Raw genomic sequence first — 27,963 nt, 5'->3', positions numbered from 1 at the left:
CAAATATTACTGTAGAGTTACACAGCTCCAACTAAAGCCAGTGCCCTGAAGCATGTCCACAGGAGCATTCCAGGTATGAAAACACTGCTTAAGTAACCACGCTTGCAGAGCTAAGAGAAAGTGGTTTTCTACAGCTGCACACCAACAGAGAATTGCCCTTATACCTATTAACTTGTTTTTTCAGAGGGAGCCAAAGGCCTGTACACTCTCTGCCTCATGCTGATGGCTTTTCTTTCTGTGCCTACAGCCAAAGTTCAGCAGTCCTACAGAGGTAATACAGTTGCGCTTTTTAACTGTTCCTTTTATTTCTGTGATCACAAACATTTTAATTATGCTATAGCAATGCCTGTATTTAAGCATGTAATAGGTATATAATGTTTTCTAGAACAAAAGATTTGAAGTCATATAATGGCATTGCACAGTATGTAGCTCTCACGTTGTTGCTCAGATTTGCCATCTAGAAGGTTTTTGTTCCCTGCTCTCTCTGATTCAACCTTTGTGGCACAACAGTAAAGAGCCTTTGAATACAGTGTGGGGAATAGACAGCCTGGCAGACAAGCAGGGGTCTTTTCCTCCTCAAATACGTTTCAGCACGACACAAATGTGAGCTTTGTATTAGCCCTGTAAAGGTTTCACAGCCCCTGGCTGCAGGTGCAGGAGGAACATGCTCAGGACAGAGGAGAGGGCTGAGCAGAGCCCCTGGCACGTGGGGGCTGCATCTGGGGACACACCACGGAGCTGAGCTGCACCAGAGCTCTCCCCCATCCCAGCACTGCTTTGCACACCCCTCCCTGCCACCACCCATGCTGACAGGCAATAGCTGATGGTGCAAAATCCAGAGATGGCTTTTCTCTGCTTTCACAACCCTCAGAGATGCATAAGTAGCAAGGAAAAGGCTTTGCCAGTCAATTATTCCTGTTAGTGTTGGGATGCATCAGATTATGTATTTTAACTTTCATAGCAAATTTGTTGTGTCTGGTTACAGTCACTTAGATGGATATAAAGTTTTGTGTGTAGCCACATAGGAAAACTGTGAGGTATTGGAACTTTCTTATTCAACAGTTCCCATGGGGAGAGCTATAGTAGAAGCTCACATCTCAGTTTGCTAACTGTTTCAATTAACTCTTTTTGTACACTGCTGCAAACTAAACAATGAAGATAAGGGAAGTGAATCTCTGTGAAATAAGATGTTGAAGATTTTTTTTGTGTGCTTTTTTAGGTTTTAAAGTATATTAGCAATTGTTGCTCTGCATTTTTGAAAAGCACATCTTTTAAATTAAAACATACTATTATTTTTGGGTAGCGAGCAATATTAGAATGATATTATGCTTTGATTATTTAAGAAAAGTGTTTGAGGTTTTTTTTGTTTCTATTGCTGAAGTTATCCAAATTTCTCAAGTATTTTGTTTAACATAAATCTGAGGAAAAATCTTTTGTAAAATTTTTCTTCATGTGGCAGTGGAGAGCACTCACTGTTCTGTAGCACCTCATGACTGGTGAACTTCTCAAACCCTGCTCCTATGAGTAAATTCTATTGATGTTATCAAGTGCTTATAGAATGGAGTTCTAGGAGCATGGTTGTTAAGAACAACAACATGATCAGCTGTTGGCAAATGCTTTCCCTGTATGGTGACCCCTAAACTAAGCTGATATTATTTAATCATGAGCTTTAATTAGGGGTGGTTGATGATGCTGCTCTGAAAATGGGAAATGGAAACAAGAGGCAGATAACTAGAAATAGTTGAGAGAGTTTGGTGACTACATTTGTCTCAAAACCACTGTCTTTTGCAACTTGGTCTGAGCAATGAAATTTTATAAATATAGGTTAAATTCTTAATTAGAGTACAGATTTAACTCAGTCCATATCATAGTGTCTTTGCAATTCATTATTTAATAGATAGGAAGACTTGGTATCAGTGTTAAAATCAGAGATTTTTGTTCTTTGTCAAAGGACATTTTCATGTCATTCCTTCATGAAAGGACATTTTCATTCACAAAGAAGGATCATATTTATTAAAAACACACTACTAAATGGATTTTAAAATAAAATGCTCTGTCCTGTCTTTCATATTTTAAAAAAGTCAAAAAATAGAGTTTCAGTGTTAGTTGTAAATGTGGCAAATCCAATCCTGCAATGAATTCAAATCTGTACATTTCATAAAAAGGCTACTTAGGGACAAGATAGTTTTAGATCTAAGAAACACGTAAAAAATGACTCATTGTTAATAGGGTGAGCTCTTTGCATTTGGATTAGGGTTAACTGACAGTATCCAGTCACCTTTTATTCTCACATATTCCACCCAAGGAATGCTTTGTGCTGGTCTGAAAAAGAGAGAATTAGGTGTTCCATTTATACTATTGATCTCAATAACCTCATCTCATAAATACCTACTTTATGACATCAATAAAAAGAGAATAGCAGCAACTCATAACAATAGAAATTGTTACTTTGTAATTCAAGTATTTCATTGAGCATCTCAAAGAGACTCCATAGTGGTGCAGAAGTGATATTTTATTGCCAGTTTTTAAATATGTGCACAGAGAGACCTTTTTTTTTTTTAAACAAGAGAAGATTCTAATTAATTGAGCGCACTATAGCTCCTAGATCCCACAGTTATCAGAGTTCTTCTCTTTCATCTCTTATCCTCCTCCTGTTCTTCATCTCACACATTAAAAGGAGCATATCCCTTTAAGGGCGTTGGTGGGTGTAGGACTAATTTTTCACTGGGATGATTCAGATGAAACGAAACACAGATCATTGCATATGGCAGTCTTACCTCCCTGTTACCCAGCATCAGCTGCAGATAGGAGTTATCTGCTCTGAGGGGATGGAACAAAGGGTGCTCCAGAGAAACAGAATTATTGTCACCTTCCAGGGACACCTTTCTGCACCTGTGCCAGACCAGGACTGTCCCTGGAGCTTTCACCCACCAAAAAGCCAACAGCAGGAGGAAGTGCACTGCTGCTGTCCCTCGAAAGCCATGATAATTTTAGCTTCCACCTGAGGGGGAAGAAGGGAACAAGCAATCATAAGTCATCCTAAGGAAGAGGAACCAGACCTTTGCTACAACCAGCATCTGGGACAGAAGCTTGCAGGCTCATTATGCAGCCAGTGTCCACATTGCTGCACCTGAGAAGGGACAACTTCTTTTGCACATCTGGTGGAATAGCAGCTTCAGATCAGACCCAGATGTTCCACAGATTACAATGCAGACAGGACATTGCCAATTACATGAGGAATAAATGTGAAACACTGGCTCTTGTTCTTTCAAAAGTTGTTTTTCTTACATTACACATTGATTTATCTGTATTTTTATATATAACATTCTTGTAGAATATTCTTCCTGGTGAATCCCAGTGGTGTCCTCCCTAAAGACTTGGTAATATTTTGTATCCTTTCAGAGAGTTAAGTATTTTTTATGTTTCCCATTGGCCTCATCAGTCCCCATAGAGGATCATCACTTGATAGAATGAAGTAGAATAGAATAGTTCCAGTTGGAAAGGACTACAAGGATCACTTATACCAACTGCTTGACCACTTCAGGTGGTCAAGTTAAATCAAAAGTTAAATCATCTTGTTAGGGGCATTTTACAAACACCTCTTAAAATTTGAGACATTAAATATTTGAATATTTGAAGATAACCAAAAATTCCAGAAGTGTCTAATCCCTTTGCAGTATTTTACCCATTAGAACTTTTCTTATTTCACAGGGCAATTTATCTCATAGTTCTTTTTCCTGTGAAGAGCTAAGGAGAGATGGCAAGTCTGTAAGACTTAGAAATATTATCCTTTTAAAATAGTTTTCTTTTGTTCAAAATGACATAACAATGGTGGGGCCCAGAGGGGAAAAAATAAAGCCAAATGCTGAGTACTGAACTGCTTTATCCAATGCAAGTCATCTCCCAGACCTAGGAGGATGTTGTTATAACTTCCTTTGGACTTTGGAACAGCCCTTTGTTGGTGGCTTTAAAGTGTAAGTACCCTAAATTTGAGTCTTTGCTTCTCCAAACTCTACCACTATGACATATCAGCTATTAATGTCAGCATTTTAATCAATAGAAGTAGCCCTCAGTTTTTGTCTGTTCTGAGAATACTATAATTATTAGAAAATGGACAAAAATATTTTCTTTTCAGATCTTTATAAGAAATTGCTCACATTTTTATTTCTGTGGCTCTGTGAAGCCACTGAGATGTAATGATGTCATCACACAAGCACGTCACCCTATTTTTCCTACAGCAGTGATTTAAACATATTTTAAGAAGGTAATCTTGTACCTGGATATGTATCTCAAAATTTGCTTAAACATATTTCTAACTCAAAAACCTTGCCTGGCATAACAACAACTCTCCAACAGGAAATTCAAGAGAACCTAGCAGTGAGTTTTCAAGTACTCAGCACCTTCAATGAGTGCCAGATTTTTAATAATAATCAGAATTCCTAATGAAGCGCAGATTTTCAGAAGGGCTTGGTTCCTGTTTGTGTCCCAAAATAAACTCAATGTGTTGTAGATGGAGCTCTCAGAAAGTCTGTCCGTGGTTTTGGGTGCTACTTGTTTGCAAGCTGCCTCCCAAGCACTCTTAAAAATTGGTGCTGGATGGTTTTAATAGGCCAGAAGAGGTTTGTGAGCTCGATAGCTCTTTAGATTTGCAAATAAATACAAATGGAGATAATTTGTTTTTAACCTGCGGAATGCTTAATGAATCAAATCATTTCCTTTCAGGCATGAGAGCAGAACTGAAAGATATAATCATTTGGTGTTTTATGGTCTCCAATTCTCCAGTTAGGAGTCTGTCACAGGCCCGGTATTGAACAATAAACTACTTCCTATTTTACCTTCCTGTAAAAGGCAAAAATCCATCAGTGCACTCACAAGGAGAGATCCCTTTGGGATGAACATTGGCTTTAACAAATATTTCTATTTGCAAATGTTTATCATGATTGCTCTTTGAAGACATGGCCCACTGAGAAGAATCAAACAAAAATGTCTTGGCACTTGTAATAAGTTTCTAGGAGTTGAATTCATCTGGGAGATGATAGTATGAAACAGAGAAGTTGATTATTATTTTCTGCATTAACATAAAGGTACTGAATCATCAAGACATTTAACTAGATATCTTACTTTAGACATGTGTCCTCTTTTTTTAATAAATAAGTCAGTGGACTTTTTTCTACATTTTGAAAGTAAGATTGCATATAAATATCTTATGTTCACACACCTACTAGGTAAAAAAATTATCTTCCTGACCTTAGCAGATGATTTCTAGAGCTAAAATTGTCTGACTAGTTTTCATGCATGGTCAATGAGAATAACCAGAAAATGAGACAAAAATTTGAGATGCTGAGGAAAGAGCCACAGACAGCTAGATGGTACCAAGAAACAGGCAGTGCAGTTTCTGGTTTTCTGCTGCTTTCTGAACTAAGAATGATGATTTTCTTTTTTTTTTTTTTTTTTTTTTTTTAAGATCATGGCTCTTTTCACTTGTAATTTGGAGCATGGATTATTCTTCTGGGAGTAAGCATCTAGTCATAGTGGCTTGTATGGCAACTTCTGCCATGAGGTCCCTACAACTCCACATGTTTTCCAAATATGTTCTGACTGAAAGCAACTGGGCTTTGGGAATAACCCACTCTGGTAGCTCTGAGGGTCGCAAATGGATGGAAATTCTCTGGCAAAATTAACACCTAATAGTTCACTGCTTTAAACTTCATCATCAGCCTTGAAAAATCTGTAATTCGGTAGTCAACAATAACAAGGCTTAACAAGAATAATATAGAGGCAACAAAATCAGAAGTTTATTTTGTTTGAGTCTACCTATAAAGATTGATTCTGTGATGATAAAACTCCAGGTACTTCTTTTTAATAATTTTGACCTGACTGAATTAGTCTTAAATATTTTTAAATAATAAATATCTCTTAAATATCTCAAAATATTTGCTTAAAATCTTACTTGGAATTAATTTATATTTCTGACCAGTGGTTATTTATAAACAGAGGCAGATCAGTAACATTATTTTCTAGCTCTAGTAGGAATGTTTCCCCTGCATGAACTCATTTGCTTATTCATATTACAATTCTGCTAAAATCAGACAACTCCTGATCCCATAGGACATAGCATATGAAAGATTTATATTTATATAAATAGATTTTTGGAGAAGGGAAAAGGCTTTTCTCAGGTATATAAAGCTTTTTATGTTGTTGTTTTAAGCAATAATTGTCTCTCTGACTGTACTTTTCCAACTATTTATTAATCATATATTATACTTTCCATAACATCCAATGATTTCTACTTAAATCAATATGTTGGATAAAAATTTTATCAAGCTCCCTAAAAACTCTGTTCTGATTAAAGAAAAATAAATTTCATGGGCCAAACCTTCTAATTTTTGTCTTTTATATATACATATATATAAAGTTATATTTTTATTATTGTATCATGGATTCCTTGGCAGATTTTATTTCTGAACAAGCACTGTCCTCTTGCCTTGCTGACCAACTTTAGCAGGATATGGAGCACTTTTAACAATAATGAAGACATTCAGTACCTGGCAGCAAACATCCAGCAGTGCACAAGCTGGTATCCCTTGTTAAACAGAGATACCTGCCCCATAAATTAAGACTGAAAAGCCATTCTTCCAGACTGACAATCAATCAATGCAAGTGAACAGGAGGATGTGATTCTTGAAAGCCCCCAGAATCTGTCCAGAATAATTGGAAATTCCATAGTAGAAACAGATATCCATAATTCAATTATATGTGAAAATATTCCACATTTCTGATCTTATTTGTGATTTTTTCAGTGGGATCTAAGAAGTCAACATCTCATTATACAGCAATATTTACCAAGAATGAAGCACCTGGTTCCTTCAGACACTTTTTAATTTTTAGGAATTATCCAGAACCTGTGTGAAGCCATGATATCATTCCCAGTTGTTTCCATAGGCTTTCCATCAAGCCCTTATTCCAGAGCTGAGTACTATTTCCTGTTTTTAAACTTTCTCATTATTGTGTTAGATTTCCAGTTGGAAGCAGTTGCCACTAAAGTATCTATTCTTTCAAAAGACAGCATGGGGAGATGTTTAGTGGCTTACAAAGATGTGTTCATGGTATCAGGCCAGAGCCTTAGCAGATACAAATCAGTGTAGTTCCATTCTAGTCAGCACAACTGTGGTGATTACAACACCAAGGACTTGGCTTTCAGGATTCTCTCCTCTCCAGATCATATTTATTCACCTAAGTTGAAAGCAAACAGGGATTTTCTCCTTTAAATAGAAAGCTCATAGATCTCATCAATCGAAACTCAGCAAGGGAGAGAAGGGGATGAAGGGATGCCCTACTGAAATACTCTCATAGTTGCCAAAATGTTTTAGCAAGGAAACAGAGAAATCCCCTCATCTCTCCTCCATCACCTCTGCCTCTAATAGCAGTGGAAAATATCCTGGAGAAGGCAAAGACATTCCTCAGTTCATACAAGGTAGTTTTGTTTCCCTGCTGGATGCATTTCTGTAGAAATTAAAATTGTGCCCCTTAGTTGTCCATCCTAAAAAAAAAAAAAGGCTGCTTTGATGTGCAATTGGATTCTATTCTGTCTGGGACCCTGATGTTCTTGTTGAAAGGGGATTAAACCTCTGGGGAGCATGGCAGCAGAAACTGTTCCAGAAGCAGAGTCAACACACCTATTCTCCCTTGCTGCTGCTTTTCCCAGCAGCAGCAGGGTCATTCACTGCTCAAATGTCTGATAACTCTGAATATAACAAAAGGTTTCGTTTCCTTGGGAGTCCAAATAGCCAAGTATGTGGCTGCATGTGCTGTTCTTACTCATAAATGCAAATGCTAACCTATAAATCTTTCCTTTTACAGTACTGTAATAACATTCTATCTATTTAGCCTAGTACAATACAATCACAATAGCTTTTTCATTGTGCTGCATTCATATTAGACTACTATAATGAGATGCTACCACAATACCATGAAATAAAACGATGTTCTTGACGTATTTCCAAAACATTTGAACACTGTTTCCAAATCGACCTTGTGAATAAATTAAATAATAGCTTGCAAAAACGTCCTCTAGCATTTTCAGAATGTATGCAAATGCAAGCTTGAATGTTTACATGTTTCTTACAGTGTCTGGGATTATACGGCGTGTTTGTGCGCATGGGTATTGTCTCTGGGTGTATTTGTCATTTGTGCTCAGTGGCTTGCACAGAATTCTAGCATGATTTGCCCTTCAAGTTGTCCAATTCTTCCTCCTCTCCCTGATGACCTGCATATTAAACTTCTCTTCTGTAAGACTTCAGATTTCAGTGGCCCCTTCCATTTGTCATATGCATTATTGTCACTCAGAAACCTTTCAGTGCTGTTTCTTCTGTACCTAGCCTGACACAGTTCTTCTCCGAACCATTTGGTGTCTTTGACTGCAGATTTTTAAAGGGTACCTTTAGAATTTATATACACAGGTATAAAAATACATATACATGTATATGTACATGTACATACTTAGGATTCTTACATTGGTTGTTCAGATTAGTGAGGGGAGACTGAAAATTGGAATCAAATCCCAGGGACTCCTTTTCCTGGAAGACACTTTTGTAATTTTTGTTTTGCCTTTTTTGTTTTGTTTTGTTCTGTTTAATTGATTTTAATGTTAAGGTCACAACTGAGTGAAAGACCAAAGTTTCGTTTATCTGGGAATGATTATTTGCAAACCTTGTGTTATTGGAAGACCCATAAATATATTCTTCTGGTGATGTGCCCCTCTCCTTTAGAAATTGCCTAACCATGACATGCTGTAGAGTGAAAATGACCTCAATTTGTGCCATCTTCTTTCCCATATCTGTAGATATAATTTATGGATGATCAGAGATGCACAGATCACGTGCTGTAAGGTGTGGTATAGATTTGTGGTTAATGAAGTCCGAGGGATCATTATGACAATAGTGTCTATTATCCTATATAAAATGGACTGAAGAATTTCATCCAGCATTCATTTATGCTTCTAACACATAACCTTTGGCTGAGCTGCACTGTCGTTTTTTAGAAGGTATCTGCTGATTGCAATAATTTCTGTTTCAAAAGTGAATCCCCTAAATGGAAGGATCTCATAGAAAGGCTCAAAAGACTTCCATTGATACACTAGCACATCTCTTTTCAATACTTCCATTGAAGCATCTGATACAAACCTCAATGATTTATCTTTAGTGACTTTATTGTGCCTCACAAAGCTAGTTTAAAGCAATGGATTGTGAATTTCAACCAGTGTGTTCTTCTTTTACACCATAAAAACCCACTGCAGACAGAGACCCAGTTGTCTTTCCCCAAGATACACTAGCATCATTTCTCTGAGTAGCTGTTGGCTGGCAATAACAGGTGGGTTGCTTCTAAATGCTCCTCTTGATGCTATTTTACTTGACCTTTCTGAAGAGGAAATGGTGCATATGTTTATGAGAAACACTCTGACACTGTTTCATGGGAGAACGTGCATTGTTTGAACAATGACAATGGGAAATTTTCCACTAAACAATTTGCCAAAAAGTGATTATTTTGGTTGGCTGTATGACTTGTTTGCCTGCTTTTCCAACACCGTGGAACTTTACGTCTTTCTGGTGGTCACATCCAGAGCAGAAAATGAAAAATTCTTCTATCATTTTACAGAATTCACTGCTTGAAACATGTAATAATGCACAACTAAGGAAGTATTTGCAGCACATGCATTCAGAGCTGGAAAAAAAAAACCCAACAAACAAACCCTGGCCAAAAGCAGTCATACGATTAAAGCAAAATTGTGTGGTTTTGTGTTCTAACTTTCTGTACACTTGCATTTTACACAAAGTGAAATCAGATAGTAAGTAGGTTCCTGTCCTGTCTTGTCTCCTACCAGAGATGCAACTGAGATCTATTGGTATGAATGCAAACCTGAAATCTGTAAACCTTTAGTTAATCTATGATTTATGTTATGACCTTGTGCAAATCACTTGTCTACTTTTCTTCAGTTCTAAGAGAAGAATGCTTAAAGCCTATAGAACACATAAAATCAGTGGGATGAAGGCACTACGTATAGCTTTATTCTTATTGTTCGTAATAAGACCGAGGAAAATCCGTGGGATTTGGTTCACCTTTATATTAGGAAAAGTGAATAGCAAACCACTTTGTTCACAACAAATGTATCTGCCTGGCTGGACAGCTGCTAAAAATGATCTGCTCTTGGAATGTCATCCTTGAGTCCAGTGACAACAATTGGTTTGCTTGGACGCCTGCTGTCTTTTTCTTCTCCTCCCTGCAGTTTCTGTTTGGGATCCATACCATCCAAAGACAAGTCACTGTTTTTCCTCTGTTTAGCAATTTGTCACGCACCAATGCATTAATTACAGAAACAATGGACAGTAAGATTAGATTGATTGTATTGTGGAGGGAAATACAGGGTGGAGAATACCAGTACTGTGTTTGCAGGAACAGTAGAGGAGAGACTGTAAGAACTGATCCAGCAGCAAGACAGAGATGCAGCAGAGGGGAGAAGACAAAGACACATCAGTCCTGCTACTTGGTCCTTAAAGTATGATGGACTGCTGTGTGCAAGCAAACCACTCTGGATATCAGTGATGCTTGAGTCAACTGCATTGGGCCACCCACACATATGCAAAGTAGAGAGAGGGGCTGCCAGCAGGGAATAGAGGTGATAATGTATGATACATGGGTTGACAGTGCTAAAGGCAATCACGGTGTGGGCAGCAATTCTGCTCAGTTATTGCTCACTGTCTTGCAACAAGGAGGAATCATTCCCTGAAAAAGGGAGCCCTAATGCAAGAACTTACTGTCCAGTAAATGCATTCTTGAATGAGTGTCTACAGACCTAAAGGAACAGAGAGCAGCAATTAGCCCCACATGCTCCACACCACTTTATTCTGTTCACTAAGACTTCTTTCTCCCAGTAAAATTTCTTTGCCAGAATTTCTTATCAGACAGGGACAAGACTCTTTTTTCATAAAAAAGTCAGGCCCTGATTTCTGCTTACCCCGCAGACCCTGATCTGAGAGCAATGTAGACGGTAAGATTCCTTTCAAAGAGCTGGCTTCCCATTTGAAGAAATTATGCCCCCTTATCATTGATCCAGACCAGATTGGTTTTATTAAAAACAGAAGTTACTCCCACGGCATGTGGCGATTATTTAGCACTATGCATTTTTCCTGTAAATACCATGAAGAGCTGTTAGCCATCAGTCTGCACATGAAAAATGCTGGAGATCCTGCAAAAAATAATAAAAAAGCTGGTTTTAATGTAATATCTTGAAGTCCTTTAAGTTTGAGAGGATTTTTATATAACGGTTGAAAGAAAACCTATACAATCTCTCTTCTTCCTCCATGTATACTAACATTTATTCGAATTACAGTAGCATCTGGCAGTCCCAACTGACTTCAGCACCCCAGTGAGCTAGACATGGCACACTCATAATAAAAGACAGTCCTGGGCTCAAAGAATGTAAGAGCAAATCTTTGCTCAGTGAAACTAATGGCAAAACTCCCATAAATCAGTGGGGCTGGGATTCAAACTTACAGCCAAATTAGAGAAGACAGACAAAAAAGGTGGACGGGAAAAACCGAGACCTGCAGAGATCTGAATCTGAGACCTGCACTGAATCATCTATATCAAAACATAGCTGTAACAGAAGAGCAACCATTCCTCAGCAGAAGAACAACCTTTCAAGTATCCTGTCTCTGGCAGGGGCAGTAATGAAAGCATAGGAAAGCATAGGGAAAAAGCAACTATTGAAGAGATCTTTCCTTGGTACATCCTTTCAGTTTCTGTACTGAGATTTGATGCTGTTTGAAAACCCTCAGGTCATTCAGACCGTGATGTTTAAAGTAAAGTCTCTCTGCATGAGTCAAGCCCTCCCTGGACCCATAATACACCTCTGTCCTCAGCACCTTCCATAGGGGAACTCTGGCTCCCACACTGAGAGGCTGAGCTTAAATGTGCACAAGGTCAGATGGGAATTGGTGAACTAGGCTGGAACTGAACTGCCTGAATTGTAGGAATAATTCTTTCCCTTCATCACAAAGGCATCCTTTCTTTCATCTCAGTTTCCAAAGCAATACTGGAAAATAAGATCCAGCTCTGTTACATCCTTTTTATGGTAGAACCTCCTGAATGGGTTAAAGGACTCAGTGCTTTCAATTCCCCAGTGCATCTCACTTCAACAGTTGTTTACAGATGGGGCTGGGCAAAGAGGAATTAACTGTTTTGCTCCAGATAAAAATAATCTTATCAAACTATTTGCATCAACACTTTTTGACATTAGCATTATCTTTTTTCCAACCTTCCAAATACCTAATGAGTTTAATTTCATGGAACACTGTCTCATTGCAGAGCAGACCATCACAGCACATTTTCTTTCCTCCTGTACACAATTCTGATTTTACACTATCCTATGCCACTGTTGTTATTGATTTTAGCTACATGTGTAGGCTACATTGCACTAGAAACTACAAACAAATGGGAAAAGTTGGGTATGGCACAGGAAGTCAAATTTGAAAAAACAGATTCACACAGCAGTCTGGTGAGAGGGCCCAGAGCAATTTGAGTATCTCTGAGTTATAATCAGTGTTTTGTCCACAAGATACTATTTCTCCTTGTCTTGGTCTTCTCTGCTTTTCTTGGTCTTTTGCTGAGTGAACACTGTGAAAGAGATCACTCTTACTGAGATGAAGATGCCACTTTGTCTAGTTGGTGTTTGTTATCCAATGTGTTCCAGCTGGGTTACATCAATGATACAATATTAGAATCACAGAATGGTTTAAATTGGAAAGGGCCTTAAATATAATTTAATTCCAAAACCCCCTGCCATGGGCTAGGACACCTTTCACTAGACCAGGTTGCTCGGAGCACCATCCAGCCTGGCCTTCAACACTGCCAGGGATGAGGCATCCGCAACATCTCTGGGCAAACTGTTCCAGTACCTCACCACCCAAAATCCTTAATATCTTAAGTAAACCTATTCTCTTTCAATTTGAGACTATTTCCCCTTTTTTTGTCACTACATTCCCTTGTAAAAATTTTCTCTCCATCTTTCTTGTAGGTTCTGTTCAGGCACTAGAAGCCTATCATTAGGCCATCCCAAAGCCTTTTTTCCAAGGCTCAACAACGCCAATTCTCTCACCCTTTTCTCATAGCAGAGGTGCTCCAGCTCTCTAATAATTTTGGTGGCTTCCTCTGGACTCTCTCCAACAGACCTGTGTGTTTTCTATGCTGGGAGTCCCATAGCTGGATGCAGTACTCCAGATAGGGTGGGTGGATATTCCAAGGAGTATTATCTTGGGAACGAAATATAGTTCCCATCCCCTCAAGCACAATGCTTATATTGTAAATAGATCAGGCTTTACCAAGATCTGAAGCTGCCCCTTTGAAGCCCAGGGAGAAGAGATTAGGTATCAGTTTTGATATTTTAGGATTATGGTATCTTCTGCCTTTCATAAAACTATTTACTTTACACATTTATATATATTTTTTTGAGGACATTTAATCAGACATAAATAGGTGAGCAAATGTTCATGATCAGCTGTATGATGTGAATATCCTTGATATCTATGTCTTGCCAGCTGTCTAGTAACCATTTATCCTTTAAACTGTACAGTCCCCTTTTTATTTGCCTTATTAAAAGGCCTTCTTGTCTCTTGAATTGAGACAAGTGCCCAAGCATGGAGACTTTCCCACTGCAGGAAAAGGCAGTTATGCACAGAGTTGGCATTGTTTTACCATGCCACACATAAAATGATATAATATGTATTTATATAATAAATGTGGTCTTCTATAGATTTAGGGGGGATATGGGCTAATGTCACACAGAGCATTTGGTACTATGTTTTTGTATGACTGAGTTTGCTGATATTTCCATTGAATGACCCATCCTATTTAGCCATATGACACTTAATAATCTCACTGCTTGAAATAATGTCAGAAGATTCTGTTAACGGTAGAGCAGTCCCACATTGTAAGTTTGAGACAGCTCATTTGCTCACAATCCCTGCAGCACACTTCCATCCAGACATTGCCCATTATGTATAATCATCTGGGAGTAAAGCAGGCTCAGTGCAATATTTGGGACAGTGCAATGGCAAGTGAGAATCATATGGATATATTGCTAAAATGCTCATGTACTTGGACTGAATATGGAAAGCTGGCCATCATCAGAGGAGAAATATAAGCAGTAATTTATACTTGGCTACCATTTCTTACTTACAATGAGAGGGAAGATCTAGTTTAAACCTTGTTTCTGTGCTCATTAATACCAGATATGTGCACACCTGGATCATCCTCTATACAAAACATGATCTGGCTCAGGTGTGAGAATTTGACAGTATTTATGTCAAATTAATCAGAGTATACACTGCAGTGTTTATCCTGGCCTGATGACGGCTGCAGGAAGAGAAATGATAGCTGATCCAACATAAAATCATGCTTTTGAAATATATCAAACACGTGTGAATTGGCCAAATGAGTTTGTACTAGTTCTGCATTTTGCCTCAAGAGGTAATAACATTTTTGATCCATTAAGTATGCCTCTAAAACTGTTTTTGCTGTCTTCCCAACTGTAGTTTACAGAGAAATAGATTTTTCCATTTTTAACTTGTGTATACAGAAGTGAGCTGTGCAAAAAGAAATACGTATTTGCTGCCTTATAATTAAGAGCAAATCCAAAAATAATCTCAAGTAAGCACAATTAAAAAATATATTTTTATTCAGGCAATTACTTTTTTTTCTCCTATATTTACCTAGTAAATTCTATTGAAAAAAAGAAATTGTGTGAGAAACAATCATACCTACCACACTCATACTGAAAAAAATAAATTCTTTCATAATTAATAGAACAAATTCAGTCTGAATTTTAATATATAGGTGGATAAAAATCTTTTGTCCTGCAAACTTCCCTTTCCTTGGCAAATGATAGAAAGTTTTCCTACAACCCTTGCTTTTTTAATATCTATTGAGCAAAATCATCACACTCTGTCATTGATTAGCCTGTTGACCTTTGTCAAACAGAGTTTACAAAGAACTATTTTTTTTTCGCTTCACTGGAGGCATCATTTTAATTTACCTACTGATTTTCATAAGCACATTGAAAATTTACTGTTTTATGATTTTGCACATGATTGAAATTGATCAATGAATTTATTCAGAGAAAAAAAATATTCAAGGGTGGGGACAGCAAGCCAACCTTCCCACCTAACCCCAACAATCTTCTTTCTTCAAGGAAAAAACCTTTAAAAAAAAAAAAGATGTTACAGTGGCTAGCATAATCACCTAAGTTATGAGTGGAATGAATTCAACTAATAACTTCTATGACCCTGGGAAAGATTCACAAAAGTACTTAGCAAGGTATTTTTCACATATCTCTTGGCATCAAGTTCCAGTAGTCAAGTTCACAAACCTGCACTATACAGCTTCTGAAAAGACCCAGGTGTCTCAGGACTGGACTCAGCAATCACACACTAAGGGGCTAACTAGAAATGTAACAGATATTTGATTTAGAAGCACAGCCAATGTAATGTTCCTATGTGCTCAGGGGAAAGACAAGTGCAGGTGTAAAAGGCAGTTTACCTCCCAGCTGAACAAAAGTTGAATTTCCCTATGAAGACAGTCAGCTTTTTTCATCAGTTATGTGAGAAATCTAGAGTGACGCTGCTTCTGACAATCAGTTAATTGCTTAAATGAAATAGGATGGAGCCAATACCAAATGGGACTAAAGAAAGTAGGCAGCAACATAGTTTCACAAAAGACAAAATAATGGGAGATGATTTGAAATCCCATCTATCTCCTCAGTTTTTCTGCCCACCTTGCAAGCCCACCCTCCATGAAGCTTGGATACATGGAGCAGTACTCTTTTCTGCCCTTCCCTTCTCTGTGAATGACAGGTTGGCTGCAATTTTTCAAAGTGATCTGGGAGTGGTGATAGCTTAAAGGAGTTAGAGTAATTGCTGGTGAGCAACAGAGTCTAGAGCATTTGTGTCCTGGGGAAATTCAAGCTCAAACCTCCCGTCAGAATTGCATGTTTCCTTACCAAAGCAGCCCTTTGTGAAGCCCTCTTGACAAGACTTTTCCAATGTGTTGTGTAAGGCACATTTGCATAACAATTTTGGAGCCCTGCAATCTGAGTTAAAAGGCGATCCTTAAGGAGCTGAACTGGGTTGAGATTTTACATATGCCTAACATAATACCTCCTGTGAGTCTTATATTATAATCTGATATGAGAGAAAATGATAAAATATTAACACTCTCTCCTATTGCCATTCTTTAAAGTGACTTGAAACTTTCCCTTGATTAATCCCATTTGTAAGGCTTGTAGAGTTGGGAAAGTAGAGGAGCAGGACCAAACGTAAAGTGGGACTATGGAAGTAAACCGTTGGGTTATTTCCTCATTTTATCTTTTCCAGATTTACCTTTTGACTTGAAGGCATGCACAGCACTGATTTAACTCAGTTGTCAAATACCTTTATGAAAAATGTACTTAAGCAGAGTTATAGCAGAGTTTTGTGAATTGGGGAAGGTAGAAGATTATATATGGAGATGTTTGGAGATAGGGAATTAGGCTGAGCTTTGTCTTCTTCAGTAATGATTAAGAGATATAAAAAAACAATGATACACTGTTCATAGGTCTTATTTATCTTTTCCACATATTTTTTTTTCTGCTTCAACAAGAATTAAATGTACTTTTTCTTTTTTGTCCTCTGCTTCTGTCAGTTTGAATAGTTGAAAGGTGCCAGATTGACTGTGTTGGAGTTTAAAATCCTTTAATTACCCACCAAACAGGTTATGTGTGGACAGCAGAAGTGTAAGCTTCCTCATGCCACCCTGACAGTGCATGCAACCAAGCTCCTGGAGCTGGGGAGAGTCTGCTAGTCTTGCTAGTGAAATCAAAACACAGGACCAGGTCAGCACCTTGTGGAAACCAACACTGCTCCAAAAACCTTAGCAGCTATAAGCTCTGCATCTTTGATTTTTGATCTAGCTATTCGGGTGAAGAAATAATCAGTGGAAATTAGCTCTCAGTAAAAATGATTGGTTATTTGCAAGTAGAAAACTGACTGATACCACTTAACTGCATTAGGTCGCAGATAGTCTTACTGCATTTGCTTAAATATTAATGCAGCATGTCTCTAAAATTTGAATATGAAGTACCTTCCATCTTTTTATCAGTGTCTGTAAAATAGTACTTCCTTAAATTCTTCTCATATATATTCCCACTTTACTTAAACCTAAATCCTCAAGTTCTGGTATCTTCAACAAACTCAAATAGATCATCAAGCTTAATTTTATAGTAATCTTCAGCTAGTTTAAATATCTCAGTCCTGTCACCTCCTAATCATCTTTATTATTCTTCTAAGACTAAGTAATTCTCTCATCTGTAAACTCTTCCATTCTATTTATCACCTCAGTTTCTCAGCATTCTGCTGCCTTGATTTCTGTTTTCTTTCATATATATTGACCTTATTTAAACAGCATGGACCAAGCTCTAATCTCAGTCATGGCATCCTAAATCCAGAGTATCTGACTTCAGTGACTGCAGTTTTGATTTTATGTCAATGGATTTACTTCAGATATGCTCTGCTATAACTAAGCTCACAATCTGGCATTCTGGTGTTTAAAACTCAAATCTCAAAATACCCTTGTGTTTATTGTTATTCATTCTCTTTTGAATCGAATTATCATTCTCTTGACCTCCTTAAAAAAGAAAATCATATGGAAAATTTAAGTGGAGGTACCACCCTGCCTTATTTAATGCTTATTCACTTCTAGAACTCTCTGCTGGTGTATGACCAGCTTAAGTCATGTGAGTATATAAGATTGTGTGGAAGTTAATGTCTTTTCATGTGTTATGAGGGTTTTGCTCCAAGCCTGCAGTACAAACTCTTGGGAATGAGGGATCATCACAAATTCTGATACCTCCTCTTTTACCTGCACAGATTTTCTGGGGCTTGTTTCCTTACATACAGATATATGCCAGCTTCCTTTCTCCCAGAATGGCTGAAGCTTGAGAAAGCAATACAAGACAGATTAGTTCTCATGTAACATTCAGGTGTTACGCTGGCAAGTGAGTTTAGATACTAGAGACTAAAATAGACTGATAAGAAATCTAATTTTTGAAGACTACAGGTGTTCAGGACTTCTTTCTTTTTTCTTTATGCTCTGATTTTCCTAAATTATGATTTATGTTTAATGTAAAAATGAAAAACCTGTTTTCAGTCCATCCTCTTTCAACAACCATAACTACTATGCAAATCACCATAACCTCAACAGAGGGGTGAAGTGACTTTACATGTTTATATGATCATTTTTTAAATGGGAAAAGAATTTAAAGGAAATTGAAATTATGACATGCAGAAAGGTTTGTCCAAAGCAGATTCTCTGCTGTAAAAAACAAACCCAGAAGAGAAATCCCTGGTTATGCAGGAAGACTTACTCATTCTCTGGAGGGAAATCATAACTTTCATTTCTTTCTAAGAAGAAACAATTTCTAAAATATTTTCCACAGTGCTGTCTTCCCACCTAACTATTTGATGGTAGCAGTCAGTTGAAGGAGCTCCTTGTTCAGTTGGCAGTCCTGGTCTTTATGCTCAGTTCCTCCTATTCAATAAGCTGTGAATTTGCTTCATGTCAGTTTGTGCCCTAAAGATAAGCAGAGTGTTTCATTCATAGATCTGTATGTTGAGATACAGCATAACCTCTAGAATAAGTTCAGAATAAAACCAGGAACTGCTTATAGTAGAATTAAAGGATTCCCCATATGCCTGGAGATTTCTAAGAGAGACACAGTGCTTGTGAGGGTCCTGAAAATGTTCACTCTTTAGATATGGGATTCCTTTAAAAGTGGCTGAAATGGATTCAAGCGTTCCTTCCTGATTTCCCTCTAGATGATTTACTATGGCCCCTCTCAAGAGCTTGCCTCTTATAGGACATTGTTGGGAGAACAAACTATGGAAAAGACCTTACTGATTTGAAGGCAAAAGCAACTGTTCTACCTGAGCCAAACTCACAGAGTTTGGGTGCTGACAAATCCATGTGATTGTCTGTTCCACCAAGGAAATAATCAGGGCAGTCCCTGGCGGGTGATCAGTGTGGTGGCACTGCTGGGCTTGAGACCTCCCACAAGAAACCAGGTCCTGCTGCTCCCTTCCATGGAAACCATCCTGTGAAATCAGGCCTTTCCGGGTATTGCTGATTTTCCATCTATGTATTTCACCTCAGAGAGCCACAAAGTGTTTTACGTGCTGAAGGGAATCACTTTGCCAATGTTTAAGGAGAAGCATGGCAACTCGTTAACAATGCACAGTAATGTAGCACAACACCTGCTGTCCTCTAATGAAAGGAAAAAACCCTAGCTCCAACTGAAGCTTCAGGGAGTTATTTTTTAAGTAAGGAAAATGCAATTACTCATCACTGCTCTACCCAATGATTTTTAATTACCTTGCTTTTATGTCTCTTGTGCAACCACTCATCTCCAGGATCATTGCCTCTCCTTTTCTGCTGAGCAGGAGGACAAACTGCTGAAGGTACAACTGGTTCTGCAGGCCCCTTTCATGGGCAGGTCATTATTTCAACCTATCTGTCCTCAACCTTTCTTAATTTTTTCTAACCACCCACGTGAAAATGGCAATGGTATTGCCCCCATGTTACAGCTGGGAAACTTGACATTCAATAACTCATCAAAAGTTACACAGGAAGACTAAGGTAGAACATGCACTCAGTTTCTTTTCTTGAAATCTTCGACAGTGCTGCTAACCCTCATTCATTTGTTTTCTCTGAATCACTAAAAGAGCTCTGTTACAGTTTTATCTGAAATCAGTTATGTCTGTACATTTAATTCTAATGTACATTTTCTAAAACCTGAAGCCTCAGCCTTAGATAAACAGGTATAATTAGTTATTTCTTTAAGAACCTATATTTAAAATTTTAAAATTTAACATAAAAAGAAATCTGATTCTCTTTTTATAGCAGTTTTATATATTTTTTTCATCTGACATATTCAACCATTAACTATAATTTATGCCCCGGTACATGGAAGACGAATATGTACCATTTGTTTTCACAGAAGGTTCCTTGTGTTAATTGTAGATGCCTCTGAACATGGAGAATAGTTCTGTTTTCCAGAGGTCAGGCAACATTTGTGAACCAATTATCTTATATTCTGCTCTTCCCTCCTTGTGGATGTGTTCTGAACTCTCCTTTATCTGACAATTTTTTAAATCAGGATGCTGATTATATTTGTTATTCTATAGAAAATTTAGGCATTAATCGCTATACTGCATGAGGCTTTCTCCATACGGACTGATCTCATCAGAGTTTTGTTCCTCCTGTACATAGGTATCCATTTGAAGTCTTCAAAAAGGAATAAAAGAGAAGCAGAGAAACTGAGTCCATGTACTCTTGAAATATATTAAGAAAGAAAGTTACTGAAAAAAAATACTGTGATGTGCTCATAAAATAAAAGCAAACTAACAACCAAAAAACCCCAAAAAACAAGCCAAAACTCAACAATCACAGAAAAATATTGTGGCACTTATTTAGCAGGAATACTGTGCAACAACATAATTTCTGCAAGTCGTTACATCTGATAAAGAGGACTTAGTTCTGAGCAGCCTGGACTGTGTAGTGCTTGTGTTTCACCAGTACAACAGCAGTTAGAGAGAGAGGAGCACACTAGTAAGGGGATATTCCTTGATTATGTTACCTAGTAGTTTGTAGGGAAAGATGCTTGGAAGGTCAGTGTGCCCAAAGATGTTGCACAAGGCTGGCCAGCTGGGACAGGCAGTTCTGAAGAGATGCTGGCAGGTTGGCATGCCAAAGCAGGACACAGGCACTGAGCTGGCTAGTCATGCACACACCTAGGATGGATGTCTGGAAAGGCAAATCTTCAGTGTGGCCACACTTTTGCACAGGACAATTCAGAAAGACCAACCATGGAATAAAACTGCATTAAATCTTCCCTGCTGGGGTTGTCGTCGGTTATTGTGAGAACATTTCCCCAGGGTTATATCACTTTCAGGATTTTCCCCTCTATCGGGGAATCTCCATATCCTGGCTCCTGTAATTCAAGCTTATTTCAAAGGAAGAACATTTGAGGATCCCAGGGTTATTGATGCTTCTTGGATTTTCAGTCCTGTGACTTACAGAAGACGGAATAAGCAAAGAATGTATATAATGATAATTACTGAAGTAGCACAATTTGTAATTTTTCAATTAAATTTTCCCTTCTACTGTCTGTCATTTAGGATGGACTGTATTGCAGGATTTCTGATCAGAGAAGAACAAGAATAGTAGACAATTACCAAACCAACTCTGCTGGCCAGCCAAGAAGATGACTACCCAGAGGGAAGAGGGGTGGATTGAGGAAGAAGGGTGGAGAGAAGAGATTCTACAATGGTAATATGCTGGCAGAGCCTTTTCCTGGAAGCCAAATAACAAAAGATTTTGTGATCTTTTGTCACTTTCATAAAAAGACGCACATGTACAGAGTGACAGCTCCTTGGGCCTAAGGTCCCTTTCCCATTACCAGGCAATGGACACCACATTCTTCCTTGGTTATTGTTGTATTAAAGTCTTATTCCATATTGTTTACATCTGATGCCTTTTCAGCACAGACCATTCTTTTCGTCTCAAGACGTCCCCTTATTTCATGTTCTTTTGTTACGTGATGAGTGGAGACATGTAATACAAACTTTTCATTTTATCCATCTTTATAGCTGTATTCAGTAACCAGGCTTGATTATTAAATTTGAGCCTTATTCTGCATCAATCTACTCCTGTGCTATGTTCTCAGGCCAAATCGCCTAAACAGACCATAAACCAGATGTGTTTCTTAACTTTTTCAGGACTTAATTTTGCCACTTGGTTTGGATCACAGAGGAGTTTTTAGCCTGCAGTCTTTGATGCCTTATGTTTGCCTTCATAAAAATTATATAGAAAGTTATAAAAGAGTGATAAGGCCTTCCAGTTTTACCACCAAATGGAAAAGTTGTCCACACAAAGAATTTATAACCATCTTGTAGCAATTTCGAGGATCTAAAATCATTTTATATGATTATGCATTAGAGATGTTGAAAAGAATGTAAACCTACCAGTTTCAATGCAAGAATCATGAGAACCAACCCTGTTTCCCACTTTTATGTACCAAAGGCCTCTCTTCAAACCCCACTTACATGCTGAGATACACTGACTTCAATAGGACAACTTATGTGAGTAAGAAAGATTTGAATGAATGAGGGTTTCAGGCATGGGATATAAGATCAAGAAGCATGAAAGCCTTTTAGTTAATTCACTTCAGCATCACTAATACTGAGTGACTGAAAAACTTTAGTTATGATTAATGACATCAGGATATTTTTTAAAATATAAAGTCAGGAGCCTTTGTAAGTCTTTTTGCCTGTTTTTAAAATGTGATGGATACATTTAAAACATATTAATATTTAAAAAATATTGCTCATCTAAAAAAGCCTGCATATTAAAAAAAAATCGTGAAAGACAGACTTTAAGCCAGCTTTCTAGTCATTGAGTGCTGTATGAGAAGCTTCCTTTTGGAAATAGATGTATTTAAAACTGTGAATGCTTCCAGAGTCTTTTGTGTCCTTGAATTTTGTGACATGATAATAATTTTGTTATATTTTTATCCTGTAAGGGTTAGCAAAAATGTAGTTTGTAGAAAAATGCAATGATTTTAAAAGGAAAATTTAGAAACATTTTTGCTGTCCAGGATTAGAGGGACAAATAGCCTCATGTCTGGCATCTGCAACATCCTCTCATCTTTCACTAATATCCTTTTGGTTGAAGATATAATTTTTGTTTTAGCAACTTAAATCCACCCAAATAAATTATATATGAACATAAATTAACAAAATTAATATGTAGAAGGAAAAATTGCAACAACCTCTGCCTTTGATATGATAGTGCTTTCACTTGGTGGTTGCATATAGTTTATTCACAATAGTAAACTCTTTGCACAATAACTGCTGTTGCAACATCCTGTGATTAACAAGGCTGTTTCATGCTCTTAATGATGGCTAAGCCATGGAAATAATAAGACAATTTACAAATACCAAAACAAAAAGAAGTTGTATTTCCTCACATATGTATGGTGTGTTCTGATCCATTTATGCTTCTGCTGAGTTCTGCTGAAGCATGAAAAAGGTTGTAAATCATATTTGACATACATCCCATGGGTCAGCCACCACTCTTCTAAGAGCACTGAATGGAATGGGAATAACCACTTTTGGAAGCAGAATATGAAAAAGAAATTGTGATGTACTGTACAAGGCAGAAAACCATCACTTAAAAATGATCGTCGGCTTAAACTCTAGTTGCTTGCACTTCTTTTTTCAGTCCAGGCAAGGAAATGGTGGAACAGAATGGCAGGATGGCAATCCTTGCTGAACTTTTTTCATGAACTTGACATGGCATGAGCCCCAGCAGGGTGAGAGACTGCTTCAGGAGTGCAGGGATTGTTTCAGAGTGTTCATGGAATGGTGATTTAAAAGAGAGGCAACTGGTCCCATCAGTTCTTTTTTTTTGAGAAAAGAGCAACATCTTCCACCATTTAGAATTCAGGACCCTATGGCTCACAGCATGGAAGTACAGATATTTTGTATGTTCATGTGAGGAGAAGCCCCTTGAGGAAGTACTGTAGAAAGGGTGAGACATAGCAGCTAACCAGTTCTATTGCTGTTGATTGCACTCTGTAAATTTAGTAATGCAGACCCAGTTCTGCCCTTAAGGAAGATGATGAGCCAGTCCAGTGGAACTAGGATCAAGCCATGAAGGTGCTTAGTATGCCACCCTCTCAACCCCATAAGCATATGACGAAGATGCTCTCGTGTACCCAGGCAGAAATGTTATGACATTCAGCACATCTGCAAATGGAATGGCTGTGTTTGCACCTGCTCTTTTGTCTAGGCTGCCTTTTCCTATTTCAATCAAGTTCCACCCATGTTCTTTCTTTTCTGTCTCTTAGGCACTTGAGAAATGGGAAAGAGAAAAGAGCAGCCTGATGTTTGTTTCCTCAGCAGGAATGTAATACCCGTGTTGGAATCTGTTGAAGTGGTCAAAAGTAATGGCAGCAAGAAAAGGCAGCTCCCACAGCTTGCAAAAATCACCCACCCTCTCCTTCTGGTCAGACTGGCACTGTCCATGGCAGGATTAAGTAACACAAGCTCCTGTGAGAAGCAGCATCTATCCCCCTTTGCCTTCATGTACTGCTGCCCCTCAAACAGTACTATCAAGATACAGAAAATATCAGAGACTTGCATGCATGCATGCTTGCACATATGTGTATGTGTAACCGTGTATATGTACATTAATGCATTAACTCATTTGTAGATGGAGAGCAATCAGCAATGTCATGACATCATGGGGGCCTGTAATTGCACATCAATCTGGACTCTGTGCCTTGATCTGCAGGCTCACATTACTGGCAATAATATTTCTGGTGTAATCATGCATATACTTCGTATTCCTCTGGCCAGGATGAAGCTGTAGGAGCTAATGTATTCTGAGTCAGACCAACTGCCGCTCATGAAGGGAAAAAAAGACTTGCTTGAGTAACCGTAATAATTGGAAAATTATTTTGATAGCCTGAAACAATCTAATATATTACAGAATTTTATTAAAATAATATCAAATCAAATTAACTGCTATTCCATAATGAATTAGGTAACAAGGTAGGCAGATATTAATCGGCCTTGGCTCCCAGGCAGGGGAGCCAGGAATTTATTAGCTCTTGCGGCTTGTGTGAGGGTGAAGACAGAAATCAGTATCACAGGCTGCAAGGGAAGCCCCTGAGACAGCTGAGCTTTTACTTTTTTCTCACTTTCACTTTATAATCCATCATTAAACACTTGTATTTCTTTTATGTGGGGTCTTATGAAATTTTTAATTTTTTAATTGCTTTGTGATTTAATAATGAGGATTTTTGTGCATGTGTGTGTGCATAGCATGTGTAACTCAGCTGCCAATATTAGAATTAACTCACCTTTGTCCACCTATGGCTAACCTTTATGAAAGAAAAAAGTAATTTAACAACTTGTCTACTTACCAGCAGAAAGATTGCCAAGTTCATAGGCATTGTGGCATAAACAACAGGGTTTAATTGGCTATGAGACCAGTCTTGTTCTGTCCTATCCTACCCTGTCCTGTCCTGCCCAGAAAAAGGAAGGGAGGAACAGTGGGCAGAAAGCATGAGGCAAAATAGGGTGTAATGTCCTCCAGTGAGATCTTAGTGATAGTTAGCACTACTCACCCAGGGAGTGATGAGGGTATGCCCTGTTCATTATTTTTTGTTGGCATTGGAATTTGCTGTGATCAGCACTGACTTTACTTCCTGCTATTTTGTGCAGTCTGCTGCTAATTCCTGACTGGGCGATGGTCCTAGCAGCTGCACAAGTAGCAGAGGGCTGGAACCTGAGTTTCTTTGCTGGATTTCTGTTTGTGCAGAGAGATAGATGCCCCTTAGTCTGAACTATGACAGGTGAAGCTACAAATCGCACCAGCACTAGCAGGGAAGAAGACACTTATTTGATTCAAAAAAATCTCATGAGAAAAACACCTTTTGGAGCTGGAGCTTATTAAGTCATGACAGTAAGTGAATCTGGAGTTGTGTGTTCTTGGGAGGCTGGCTGTTTGGGTGTTTGATTGAAAAACAGGAATGGATACAATAACAGAGATAGCAGCAGCAGGTAAATTGAGTAAGAGAAAACTGTCAGTAAAATCAGAACTCTGTTTCCTTGAAATAAGCTGATTTGGAGTCCCAGATTTGGAAAACAGGTGAAAAAATTAAGGTGAGTGGAGAAAATTGTGTTTTTGAAATATTGTCTGGATATTTGGAAAAAATGCTGGAGGGGCATATTTGTCTCTGTATCCTGTCCCAGAAGAGAACTGAGGCCTGTTCATGGGACCTCTCAGCAAAAATGAAAGTAAGAAGCTGATGTTGCACTTCCACTCAACATTTTAAAAAATATCTCTGGTTTTGGTTTTCATATATGCAAGGCCAAAAAGTGTCCAGGGCTGCTTGTTGCTTCCAGAAGTTCTGTATCTGAGCAGGGCCAGCTGGGGCTGTTTTTGTGGTCCTGCTAGGGGGAGAGGAAAGGGTGGCACTGGTGCTGTTCTGGAACACAAGCTGCCTGTGTCCTACCCCATCTTGCATTCTGCAGTTTTTCTCATAATTCTGGTCTGTGCCGACCTCACTTCATGAACAATATGAATGACATGCTGGCATTCCCAGCACTGATATTTTCTGTTCCCTTCTGTCTTTGTGTCTGCAGAAAGGACATCAAAACAGAAAAGCCAGAGCAACAGAAGCCTCCAGCACCCTTTCTAGACACAGCACAAATTTGTGCAGTAACTAATGGAGTATATGAGCTCTGTATTGCAGAGCAGATCCAGATCAATCTATTACACCTCTCCCAGCCTCACTGTCCGGACACTGATCAGGTGCCTTCAGTTCTTGTCACATTTTCTCTTTGGATTATTTCTTATCTTCTTTTCCCTCACTTGGCACTTTAATTTGGACATGGAATTTCTTGAGCATTTCAGGGAATGTCAGGGAAACACCAAAGAGGAGAAGTAAAGCAAGCACCTGTCCTGCTAGGAGCTGGGCAATAGGAAGTCACTTTATTGTCTATGTGCATTAACCATTCAACATGGCCATTTACAAAGCATAAGTAGCCACCTCAGGGTGATCTTTTTTTCAGTCAAAACTTGTACTGTTCTTGTGAGAAAGGTGTTCTGATGGGCAGGAAGGTGCCTGGACGAGGCTGAAATAGAATATGTCGAATTTGTGAAACACTGATGAAGTATATGGTGCAACTGCAGTTGTTTCTTAGAGAAGGGAAAGAAAGGATAACATGCTCCTTAGAGAGCTGCATTTTGGGGGAGTTTAGTGAAATCACTTCATATTCCCTTCCAGCCTTTGAACTAAAAGCTCAGTTATTACCTCAGACAAGAAATTCAGTTTTGTCCTGGCAAATGTAAGCAGAGTGTTTTACTCCAACAACTATTCTTGTTCAAATATAAAAAATATAAAAGCAATTCTGAAGAAAAACACTTCTTGGCATTAGAGTTGGCTTTGGACTCTCAGCATATAAAAGAAGTGGAAGAAAGTACCTCTTTGATGACATGGGATGTCCACTATGGGCTGCAGTGATGTCATTTGTGACAATTCATGCCTTTCTACTTCTGTTTGCCTGCTGGACTTTCATGATAATAATTTCTAGGCATGACAATCTACACTTACACAAAGAAGATTGCACAAAGAATGGCTTTCTGGTAGGCTGAGGACACAGCTCCTTAAACTTTCCTACCTACAGCCTGCATTTTACAAGCCCTAGCTCTAAGCTGAGAGCCATGAAGAAAAATTGTATGGTTCAGAGGGCAGGGCTGGTGTGAGGTGCTGGAAGTTGCCCACACGCTGAAGCTGATACAGGCCATGGCAGCACTGGGGAGCAGGGATGGGAAAGCTCCTGTGGTAATCCCTAAGATGTCTCCTTCCTCAGTTTGCCCAGCAGCTTCATGCTGGCCCCATTCAGCTCTTGGTTGTGTAGGCTGAGAAACCCCAAGGGCCACAGGATGCAGCACTGGCACTTGAAAGTTCCCAGCTCTCAGGCAGCTCCCATCTTGCCTTAAAGAAATATCTAACAATATTCTAAGGCATTACCACATACTCTGGAGGTGCAGTAGTATGTGGATCTTCTGTTTTTCATATTTTGCACATAAAGAAGTCCAAATCAAACTTTCCACTCCCTGGTTGATAAGTATATCTAAGGGAATGGATCTGATTTATACCAGTCCACTGCTTAGGGAGATAATAAGAGACCTTAAATTAGGAGCAAGGGGAATAAAGATCACACTTATAATGGTTAAGGTGCACATCAGGACAAACTGGCTTTTTGTCTTTGTCCTTTTATAGATATATTTAGTTTTAAAAGTTAC

The sequence above is a fragment of the Melospiza georgiana genome, chromosome 6, assembly GCF_028018845.1.
Source record: "Melospiza georgiana isolate bMelGeo1 chromosome 6, bMelGeo1.pri, whole genome shotgun sequence".
Taxonomy (NCBI): Eukaryota; Metazoa; Chordata; class Aves; order Passeriformes; family Passerellidae; genus Melospiza; species Melospiza georgiana.
The sequence above is the reverse complement of the archived record's forward strand: the minus strand, read 5'-3'. Positions refer to the sequence as shown.